At 39.6% G+C, this 12,399-nt stretch overlaps 1 protein-coding gene across 3 annotated transcripts in view; it reads left to right on the top strand.

Moving 5' to 3' along the window:
• LOC145784181 (ERO1-like protein beta) overlaps nt 1-12,399 on the top strand; it is a 41,579-nt gene that overhangs the window by 9,238 nt on the left and 19,942 nt on the right. The window lies entirely within an intron of this gene.

The raw sequence follows: 12,399 nt of genomic DNA, 5'->3' as shown, positions 1-12,399 counted from the left end.
CAATTTTTGAAGCCATAGGTAGATCGTAACGAAATTGACTTGTGTTGATTTTAGATTTTATTTTTACTTATGTGCTGCATGGAAGTATGTGTGAGTAGCAAGTTTTCCTGTTCCAGCTTTTTCAATTACAATATACTGTAACTAGTCAGGAAGCTAAGTGCCTACTCATCTTGCACCATCTGAATCTATAGAGAACAGCTTGCGAAACATCTCAATCACACTGACTATCACTTCCTTGCTCGAGTAGTTGCTTTGTTATTTGTGCAGTCATTTTGATTTCATGATTTGCGCATTCCCTAAAACTGAACACTGTTTTTTGAATGTGTGAGTGACGTGTGCGGGAGAGGATGGGAGTGCATGTCTATCGTTTCCCTTCGCAGAATCGAAAACATAAAAATCTTCGGATTTTTTTCTGTCGTTTCAAGTGCACAATTTTCTTGGTCAGTTAATCTTAGATTGCTCCAAAATTTAAACAACTTCAAAAACAAAAATCAGACTCTTTTATTCATCGGGTGGCACCCTTGGTGGCACCCTTATCTCTCACCATCAAAAATTGCTGTTTTTGTGTTAATTTAACGTTAAATAACGCAAATATTTGCACCCGTCTGTCATCGCGTATGGCATGTGACGTAATTGTAGGTGGAGGCTGAAACGTAAACAAAGCGAATGATTGCGAGTTGGCAACTTGCCATTGGCTAGGATTTGACAGAAGAAGGATTTTTATTCGACAGCTGTACACGTCCACTCCTTAAGCTTGTTGTGTGTTGAATTGATAAATATTAAATTTGGGTGTTGATGCAACCGATTTTTTATTAGCTAGTTTAACTGTACTTGTGTATTTGAAATCAGGAGTTTTTCTACTTTTTATGTGTGGTTTATTAAAATGTTTTGAAAATGTACGTCACATCTAAAAGCTTTGCAATTTTAATGCTTTTGCGCTAAAAAATTTGTATTTTGTAACAAACCTAGTGATTAATGATACTGCAAATGCAGTGTCACAGCTGTATATATATTTTTGGACGAGATAGAGAGATATCCTTTTCAGAGGTAAATCGAATGGACAAGGCCCTTTAAAATTGGTGTTTGAGCTGTACCTACTGTAACAGTACATCCAGAGTCTAGATAAAGGGTCTTAAGCATGCGGGCCCCCGGCCCGCGAGGAAGTTTGATACGGGCCGCGTTGCATTTTTAAACTTTGAAATAACTAACTATTACAGCACATATTTTTTCTATAGATTTAGAAAGATAAAATGCGCTCTAGAATTGCTCAAAAAATGTAAAAGTGCCTATCAAAATTCACACGATTTATTAGCACGAACTTTCGCGCCATTTTATTACCTGCGAGAAACTCGTATTGTTATATCACAATAACATTGCCTAAATGCCTATTCACTTATTGTGTGGTTAATAGTAACCTTATTGTGTAATTAATAGTAACCTTAATATTTGCTGAAATCAGTTCTTTAAGGGCTGAGTTTCTTCCACACTTTTAAAATGTGATTGCAAGATTTTTACTCTCCAGGTCCATCGTGACGTTTCGTTTGCGTTTTTTTGCGTTCGTACAGTGTTTTTCCATCTTTTTGTTCTTGCTACTTTTTGTTGCGATCTAACGTTCTTGGTGTGCTCTTACTACTGGCAAAGCCGAGTGGTGAGAGCCCAGGAACAGCACTCGCAAAGGCGCCAGTTCGACACCGCTCAAGAGCATGCGGCCATGTATTTGACAAGACGCTTAAAGGCATGTCTGATCTGAAGGTGGACACAAAGATTGGCGTCCTCGCCTTCTCGTCCATTTAATCTAAATCTTCAACTACCTGGCGTAAGCCTGGACACGACAAAATAACTACCTTTTTGTGTCATTTTGTTTATTGACTTCAGGGATATGATTGACTTCTAATCGTGTATTACAGCCCTCGGCTAATTTACAAGTGTTCATTTGGCCCTTAGAGAAGTTTGAGTTTGAGACCCTTGGTCAAGCCTGTTTAGCTGAACTTGTTGAGGATCCACATCATAACCTTGACATTATGGTGGGCTGGACGAATTGCTGATTAATACCTGCATAAGAACGTGCGCAAAGGACCCACTGAAACCTCACGTTTGTTCTTAGCAACTCGTGTCACAGTCAACACAAACTTCGTCAAAAGCTCCGCTTCCGTTGTTTACCTAAAGTCGAATTATATTTTTAATTCACTTCCTTCTATGAGAAGTGTATGACTTTATCTGAACTTTCGACTTACTGGTTGAAATTTGCACCACTTAAGCGTTCACACTGTTGTGCCATGTCTCGTGTTGTTCTTTGAGACGTTTTCGCTCCAATGGTTTTCAGTGCGGCTATTCACACTGCGCGGCTTGTGACGTGGTCGCTTGAGACGTTCTTTGTACGGTTGAGCGAAAATTGCAACGGAGCGATTTCGGCTCAAGTCACAAGCGAGAACCGAGATTTGTAAACAAGGGTTGAAAGGCCAGCAGGACCTTCGTGGATGCTGTGACATCACAAAAACTGCTTTAAATGAAAATTACTCTCATAAAAGGTTTTGACTTGAGATAGGAGGCAAAATATGTCATTTTATCTAACCTTCCTTGCAAGTGCAGTGCTTTTGTCGTGTCTGCCCTCCAGGTATAGAAGCTGCATGATGAGACTTAGAACAGCAGAGTGGAGAGATGAAATAGGCCTAGGCATTTACTAATACAGAATCAAGTTAAGTGTAGGGTGACTAAGATTTAATGTACATTGTTACGGACGATTTTCACATCAAGCGATATATTAATCCGTTCAGGTCTACTGAATCTTGGCGTCTGACGTAATGGACTATTGCTAAAAATGAGCAGATTGCAGAATCGTTTGCAAGACCTGTAAAAAATTTGCAGCTGCGGCATAGCATCACATCATCGTTAAATCTTTAATTACTTGAACAACTGTAAGCCAAACTTGAGCAGGTGTGAGCTAGGCTTGAACAGGTGTTAGCCAAACTTGAAACAGGTGCTTGAATAGTTTATCATTGCTTATCATTATTACGTCACATAAGATGCTTAGTTGCTTACGTGAGATTTGGAATATTGCAAATTATTCTCTCATTCGTAAAATTTTTGCTTGAAAGTTAGTCGCATATTTAACTGTTTTGCTTAGTGCTGCCAGCTGGACGAAATTTCCGTCTTTTATCCAAGTAATGTGTATTGTAGTGACAAGTTTTAGTGGCGTACCGTGTTGCGTCCCAATTTCGACAGCCGTGGGCTATTTTTTACAGAAATACAATTCTCAAATAGACGTTTTCGGAGGAGTGTTTCTTTTCGGTCATTGCATGCAGACGAACGGATCCGGGAATCTTATGTTACAATTTTCCCACGAAGAGATTATGGTTTACCGTTGTGACCATAAATAATAAAAGACGTGGCTTGTCAGTTGGTAGGCTGCAGAAACAAAAATAATAAAAGACGAAGTTGTTGGTTAGTAGGCTGCAGAAGCAAAGAAATAATAAAAGAAGATCTTGTTGGTTGGTAGTCTACAGAAGCAAAAGAAAATTAAAGACATTTCTTCTCAGTTGGTACTGAAGAACTTCTAGCTAAAAATTAAAGGCGTTTCTTTGTTGGTTCTGAAGGAAAACAACTTTGACATTCATTGGCAAGAAAGAAGATTAAAGACAATCCATCTGTGCTTGAACATTCAAGTGGACGAATCCAAGCAAGTTTTGTGGAACTTTAGGACTTCATATACCCGTACAACTACGGTATTATGCATTTAAATTCTTTTTGTATTTTTACGGTCTTTGCAGTTAAGTTTTTTATAACTTAATAATTTGCGTGTTTGTGTAACTTAATTTTTTAATTGTTAAATTTAGCCCCAACATTTAATATGCCTACACTCGGTAGCAACAGGGACTCGGCCGCCATCGACTCGACTGAGTTTAAGCCTGATGATGTTCTTTGCGGTCGGGCAGGCCATTCTGGGGAGGGACCCATTAACGATGAGGCTAAGTCAGTTTGAGAGGCTCGGCATCTTAGAAGGGATATTTTGACTCAAATTGGGGAACTTTCTGTAGCCCTAGGTTCTTTGGGTGATAAGCAAGAATTGTTAATTTTTAGATCTAAGTTATTTACTTTAGAAGAGGAATTACGGCATTTCCATGCTCTTTTGAGTAAAATTTTTAACTCTGCAATTTTGGCAGAACTTCGTGAGAGGGTAGATCCCGATTTTAACTCGTTAAAAAATAACTTCGAACAAAAAGTAAGTGAGTTCTCAGATATGTTGGATGCTGACATATATCCTGAGGATAGCGCCTCAAATGTAAGCACTAGGATGTTTAAGAGTTCGTCTCGGATAGTTGCACAAATTAACCTACACCTAAGACGAGAGGAGCTCCAGATACAAGCTGAGGCCGAAGCAAGAGATGCTGAGGCCATGGCGAGAGCTGAGGCCATACGAGCTGAGGCTGCCGTGAGAGCTGAGGCCGCACGAGCAGAGGCCGACGCGAGAGCTGCTGAGGCCGCACGAGCGGAGGCTGCCGCGAGAGCTGAGGCCAACGCGAGAGCTGCTGAGGCAGCACGAGCAGAGGCTGCCGCAAGAGCTGAGGCCGAAGCAAGAGCTGCTGAGGCCGAAGCGATAGCCGAAGCTAGAGCTGCTGAGTTTGCACTCAAAGACGCTCAGTTGAGGGCTGAACAACGTAAAGAGGTAGTTTTAGCTGAATATAGTTCAGAGTTGGGCTCCCGGCGTAGTTCTAAGAAGGGCTCTTCTAGCCATTCCAGAAGTGAACATCAATCGCAGTTTAATTTACATAACCTTTTCCAGACGCCTGTTCAGTCTGTGAGTGGACCAGTGCAATCCACACGTTTTCCAGCTGTTTCAGGAGGTCTCGGGGCCGCGGCTAAGGGTCTTCCAAAGGCTGTAGAGCCAAGGCCTGCAAATTACAACAGAACTCCTCCCCCATAGCGTACAGGTCACGGGGCCGCCATTCTTCACAGTTTTCTGCGCCGCTAGTTTTTGATCGCCAACTACACGTAATCTGGGTGGTTGTGAGAGGCATGTCACGTCTAATGATTTTAACGTGTGTGAGGATTGTGATCAGGCTGTGCATGTGACTGAGCCCCCTCAGCCCCTTAAGGGATATAATATAGCTTGTCTTCTCCCGCTAAATCGAGTTCTCAACAGCAGGATTGCATTTTTGAATACCAAAATAGTAGGACGTTTTTCGATAAGGCGGCCTTGATTGGTTACGATGGTAATAATATGCCATTTGTCTTCTTTAAAAATCGTGTTATGGCCTTGATGGCAGCTTCGCCTGTTAAAGGAACTCGTTTGACTTTGTTACAAGCAGCTTGTGTTAGAACAGCTGCGCAAACGATTGCTAACTTGGTTTCCGACACTCTTGGCTTGTCAGAAGAAGACAGGATAGAAATGTCGTTAGCTCGCTTGTCCCAGCGTTTTGGGGTTCGTGGAGGTCTTTTCGCCGAATCGGAAATTAGAAAGTATCGCTATGGTAGCAAATTGACTTCGATCTCTTCCAGTGATTTGAAATAGTTTAAAGATGAATTGTCGCAGTGTCTGCTTTACGCGCAAGCTTATGGTCAGCGTGACAAATTGGAAGGACGTTTTGTTTTGGATTTAGCTAAGCGACTCTCGTTTGACGCTAAGCAGCGTTATCTTGACTTTTTAGGTGATCAGTATGGTGGCACTGATGAGCCTACTTTTCAGAGTTTGTTTGAATTTGTAGTACGGGAGGAAACGCGCAAGTCGACTGATTTTAGCATTATGCTAATGGGCGATTCTAGTGAGTCGCAGCATTTTAAAAAGTTTGGCAAAGGAAAATTGCCTTCATGTCCGGTTAGGCAGACGTCCGTAAAACCCCATGATAATGTGATTTCAGGGAGTTCGCAGTACTCGACTGCTGTTGGCGCACCGCGCGGTGGTGTGGCCATACGTAGAGACCTACCGGCATGTATTTATTGTTCGTCACGTGGTCAAGTTGAATATCATTTTTTGTCTAATTGTAAAGATTTTTTGCGCTTGACACCTAAAGATCGGAGAGATGTTATTGTGAAAGCTGGAAAATGCTTGAATTGTTTGCGCCAGCATATGGTTAGGGACTGTAATCATGGAAATAACTGTCGTCAGTGTGGGCCTAACAACGATAGGAAACACTTTTTTTTTTGCATGATTTTTATGTGACGTCACGTGATTCTCTGGATTCGGTCGGTAAAGAGGATGCTGGTGCCAGAGTTCCTGTGCGTAATGTTAAGATTGGAAATGTTAAAGCAGCCTGTAACCGGGTCAGATGCATCAATTTTGTACCCTGTAGTCTCCAGAACGCATTTTTGCAGTTTTGGTATTTCTTAAGGTTTCAGTCTACTTTTTTAGGCTTTAAGTTACAGTTTAGATATGTGCCCCCCCTATGTAATGCTAATTTTCAATGGAAATTGTTAACTTCTTAGCAAAAATTTTGGATTTATCACAAAATTGCCCACTTTTTTTGGATTTTTCACGTTTTTACTTCTGTAATTCCCTTGTGATTTTTCACAGGCAAATACTGCAGTGCTAAACTGACTTTTATTTAACACTGTGCAGCTTTAGCTACATTTTAATGTTGAAATGACACTGGCTTTACAATTTTGGCCTTGTATTTTTCTCAATTTTACGAATCTGCAATTTTGGCTCCACTATGTTGTAGTCTCCAGAACGACCCATGGTACTACTCTACCAATGCCTACTCTGTGCTCCTGTTTGGGTGTAAAATGATGCAAATTTATATATAAACAAACCTACAAAACAAGAAAACAGATTTACTAAAAAGTGTGATAATAGTTCACTCTTCTATGGAAGCTATTTAGCCTGGCTCCAAAATTGTGTAGTCTCCAGAACAAACTTTAACAAAAAATGTATGCTTCCCTGTTTAAAATGGCAAACATTCTTCCAGTATGTGATGGACTAGTATGCTCACTTAGCAGGATTTCATAGAGAGGACTCGGAATAAATAAAAGATTAGGAATTTCTTTCTTATTGAATTTGTCTGTAGTCTCCAGAACACTGTAGTCTCCAGAACTTTTTTTTTTTCTTTTTTTTTGTAAAACCAGTAAGCACTCCTTTGTACAGTTATTTTTACATGTAATGTTACTATAAAAGTTGCTCATAAGAAATGATACCTGTTGAAGCATTCTGTAACCTATTTTTGATCTTAGAGAACATAGATACAGTTAAAGTTGTTAAATTTTAATTTAGCTGTGATTGTGAGGTGCTTTTTACGCATATTTGATTGGCAATGGCTCCATATGAAAAAAGTAGGTATTACTATTGCTAGCATATGATTTATTACTACCTTGAGGTCAAACAATACATGACTTTGGCTGAAGTATCAGAATATTTAGGTACATTATCGCACAACTGCAGTAAACCTGCTAGAAACTGATAAAATAGGTATACTCAATTACTCACACTGATATTTAATTTTCAGTATAAGAACATGATATTTTTTGGGGGCAGTCTTTTGATTTAGTTGGTAGAGAAGTATCTTAAGACTTTTAAATCAAAATTTTATGGCACCAAGCATTCTGAATTTTTTCTCCGTTCTGGAGACTACAGGTACAAAATTGATGCATCTGACCCAACCGCGTTACTGCTGCTCGTGTTTTGAATCCAATGACGGGTAAATCGAAGTTGGTGTATTGTCAGCATGATCCTGGTTCGCAGTTGACATTTGTTTCGAGTGATTTGGTCTGCAAACTTGGCGTTAAACCGTATGACAAAGCGTCGTTTAAAATGGATACTCTGGCTGGTCAGAAACCTACTTGTGCTAACCTTGTTAAACTCAACATCCAGTCGTTAGAGACGGATAAACTGTTTTGTGATATAACTTCGGTGGTTAACCCAGCTTGGGCTGACGATGTTAAAACTTTACCGCATAAGCAGGATTTAAGTGGTTTCCGTCATTTTCATGACGTGAATATGTTTCATTTGAATGATTGTAGTACTGTAGATGTACTGATTGGCAACGACAACGCTTATTTGATGTGGGCTAAAGAAGAGCGTGTTGGTGAAAATCGTAGTGAACCGCATGCTTTACTCACTCCTCTCGGTTGGTTGGCTTGGGGTGGCAAGTCACCCTTAGATGAAAGCGTTGCTAAAGTGTGCAGAGTGCAGACGTCTTCAGAGTCGGATGTCATCTCTGGCTTTCAGCGTAAAATTGAGTCTTGTGATATGGAAATAGCAGACCAGAATAAAGTCATTCAGGATTTGACCTTGCAAAATGAAATCTGTGAATTGTCTCGCAATGACATTTTGGCTAGAGAACTTGTTGAACCGAATATTGAGTTGAAAGATGGTGAATTTGAGATACCTGTACCGTTGAAGGAAGATATTGATTTACCTAACAATTTTGTGTTGGCGTCAGATAGAGCTGCTGCTTTAGGGAAGAAGGCTTTAAAACAACCTGAACTTTGTGATTTCCTTACTGACACCATGAAGGATCTTAAATCTAATGGCTATATTGAGCGTGCTGGTGACAGGGTTGTCGGTATTTTACCCGACCCAAAAAACCCGGGTGGGTTTTTTTAAAAAAACCCACTTAAAAAAACCCAAAAAAACCCATAAAAAAACCCAGAGCATCATATTTGTCCAGTTTTTAATAGAAAATTAAAAAAATGAACAAAAACACTACAAGGCACTTAAAACAAACTTTAAATTAGGACTTGAGGATGTGATTGTGCAGTAAATTTCCAAGAATAAACTGAAAACGCAGTGGATATTGTACAGTGCACAAAAATCAAGTAATGCCACTTTGTGTATACTACGCTAAAACTCATTTATGCAAGAAGGCCTTATAGGTAAACTGGTGAAAGTACTACTCTATATTGTAGTCTGTATATATGATGTGAAATGCAATTTAGGAGGTTATTTACCAATTACAGATTCTGGATCCTAACGCATGGCTGTTTCAGAGCATTTGCCTAAATGGCCATTGGCCACGCAATTGCTCATCCATTAGTCATTACTATATAAAATATATATATAAATGATAAAAAATATTTAAACATGATGGCATAAATGCTCCTTGCCTTCAAATCTAAAGCAAATGATGCAATAATGTGATTTCTATTTTCTACCACGGTAGCATCAACTTGGTATAGAAATCATTGGATGATGCAACATCCAACTTGATCTTGAAATTAATGGATGATGCAACATTCAAGCAACAACAGCCCTAGTGCATTATTTTATTGAGTTATGCAAGCATGTACTGTGAGTGAAAGGCACTTCATTCGTAAAAAGTAGTTTTGAGGTGAAATAAGCATGAATCTTCCTTTTTTTGCATCTTTTTTAAAAAAACCCAATAAAACCCAAAAAAACCCGGGTTTTTTTAAAAAAACCCGGGCGGGTTGGGCTTTTTTAAAAAAACCCGGGTTTTTCTCAACCCTGGCTGGTGAAGCAGAAAATGTAAAGGGATTTGAGTGTTATTTACCATACTTTGTGACGTCACAATTAAAAAGCGCATTGTTTACGATGGCAAGTCTGAATTTCGAGGAACTTGTGTTAATGATGTAATGTTTTCGTGTCCTGATTTGTTAAAATCTCTGGTAGATGTCTTGGCTAGATTTCGGCTGAGTAGATTTGGTTTCGTGGCCGATATGAGTTTATGACTAAGTACTTTTTTCACATTTTGGACTCTTCAATACGTAAGCCCAATTTTATTGAACTGCTTACGTACACAGGCAGTGCCGTTCGGATCGTGAACGAACGCCCTTTGGTACCTTTGAGTGACGACCCTAGGGATTTTACTGTCATCACCCCTGCCTCACTTTTGACCCCATATTTAGACCCATACTGTGCTGTTGGGAAACCACATGATCGTGACCAATTAAGAAGGGATTTTCGGTTCAATTTGTCACTTTCTCAGCAGTTTTGGAGTAAATGGATCGATTTTTACTTGCCGGCGCTTCAGGGCCGAAATAAATGGTTAAAAATGGCCGAGAATGGAGCCTGGTCAACTTGTAGTGGTAGGTTCCCTCCAAGACATTGGTAAACGTGGGAAGTATCAACTTGGGAGGGTGCATGAGGTAGTTCCACAAATTAGGAAAGGGAAGCCTGTGGTTCGTAGAGCTAAAGTTGCCGTCTGCAACTATGATGAGAGTACGGGGAAAGTGAAAGTAGACTACGTGTTGAGGGATATTTCGTGCCTCGCCCCGTAAAGAACACTTAAGTGTTAGGGTTTGAGCCTGGTTTTGTTTGCGGTGGCCGACCCTTGTCTGAGCCCAGAACAGTCGGTTATTATCGCAACCATTGTATATAGCGTCATTTTAGTGTGTACCTATGGTACCAATTTCATGTATCGTCGCGTATTATTCTTATTGTTGTTCATTCTTTGCATGCCCTTTGTATTTGTGTATTAACTTAAACGTGAGTGATTCAAACAATTTGTGTATCGTGTGTTTTTATTCATTGGCTCATAATTGTCCTTAAATTCTTTTTCAGTTATGCCATGATAGACTGTCATAACTAGGGGCCGCTATGTTACAGACAATTTTCATATCAAACGTCATATAAAACCGTTCAGGTCTACTGAATCTTGGCGTCTGACGTAATGGACTATTGCTAAAAATGAGCAGATTGCAGAATCGTTTGCAAGACCTGTAAAAAATTTGCAGCTGCGGCATAGCATTACATCATCGTTAAATTTTTAATTACTTGAACAAGTGTAAGCCAAACTTGAGCAGGTGTGAGCTAGGCTTGAACAGGTGTTAGCCAAACTTGAAACAGGTGCTTGAATAGTTTATCATTGCTTATCATTATTACGTCACATAAGATGCTTAGTTGCTTACGTGAGATTTGGAATATTGCAAATTATTCTCTCATTCGTGAAATTGTTGCTTGAAAGTTAGTCGCATATTTAACTGTTTTGCTTAGTGCTGCCAGCTGGACGAAATTTCCGTCTTTTATCCAAGTAATGTGTATTGTAGTGACAAGTTTTAGTGGCGTACCGTGTTGCGTCCTAATTTCGACAGCCGTGGGCTATTTTTTACAGAAATACAATTCTCGAATAGACGTTTTCGGAGGAGTGTTTCTTTTCGGTCATTGCATGCAGACGAACGGATCCGGGAATCTTATGTTACAATTTTCCCACGAAGAGATTATGGTTTACCGTTGTGACCATACATATACATGGTAGAAGAAAAGTTGCTTTGCAATTTTAAATTCATCAGCAGGCTTCTCATGTAGGCTAATCATTAAAAATGATATACCGGCACTCCTAAGTTTTGTGACTAGTTGATTACGCTAGGCTAGTATCTACATACTATGTCAGTGTCATCTTCTTTAAACTAGGCAACTAAACCTGCATCTACCAAAGCTGTGGAGACTACAATTGTAAAGCAAAATCTAACATATGAGAAAACTGTATGATATGAAGAATGTGTTTTGTTATTTTGAAATGCATATAGGCTATATAAAACACAGGTAGTATACTGCATCATCTGCATGTTTGTTTTGAGTATATCAGTCAAGCGTGACGGTTTCCACTAGCAACACCCGCTTGTCAATACCTGGAGCCTTGTCTGGTACATGCAATGTAAACCTACTTTCACAATGCCCAAAGTTCCGCTCAATACAAGGCACAGCACAAGCCTGTCAGTGTGAACAAGGTTTGGTTGAAATTTGCACCTTTGAACTGGTTGAAATTTGCACCAACCATGGTTGTGTGCAAATCGCTTTGCACTGCAGTCATGTTACAATTACAAGTTTTAAAGCTCGAGTGTAAGCTTGTGCGGAGAGCATGTACAATGTACATTGTACATGTACACTTACACTATACACATTTTTGAAACCTCTGTTGATACAAAAACAAAATGTGTAGCCTATAAGATCTTTATGGGAAAATATAATACGCTTCGGCACAGCATCTTATCCTCCGAAGTTTAATGAGCAGATGAAAGAAAAAAGTATGTACTCCAAGCCAATGAAACTTGACATGTACAAAAGTTAAACATATTAAATATCATGTCAAATTATAATCAAATGGGGGTTCTCCTTACCCTAAATTCGAACATTGTGCCTGTTCACTTTACCACTTGTGTGAAAAGTGGCTTCATCACTGAAAACCAGTTTTTCATCAAACTGGTCTTTCAGTTTCTGTTACATCTCAATACAGAACTGCTTATGTTTTACCTTGTCGTTTGCTTTTAACGCTTGGACGAGTTGCAGCTTGTAGGGTCTCATGTGCAACCGTTTCCTTAGAACACACCAAACTGTTGTTGCAGGAATTTGAACTCCAACACTTGCTCTTCTTATGGACTTTGTTGGACTGTTTACAAGTTTTATGCGAATCTTCTCTACTGGCGTTGACTTTCGCCCAGATCCTTTTACTCTGCACAAGCAACCTTCTTGTTCGAACTTTTTATGCCATGTCCAAATCTGCTTTCCATCTG

This window comes from Aplidium turbinatum, chromosome 15 (assembly GCF_918807975.1).
Source record: "Aplidium turbinatum chromosome 15, kaAplTurb1.1, whole genome shotgun sequence".
Lineage (NCBI taxonomy): Eukaryota > Metazoa > Chordata > Ascidiacea > Aplousobranchia > Polyclinidae > Aplidium > Aplidium turbinatum.
This window is presented reverse-complemented; position numbering and strand designations above follow the sequence as displayed.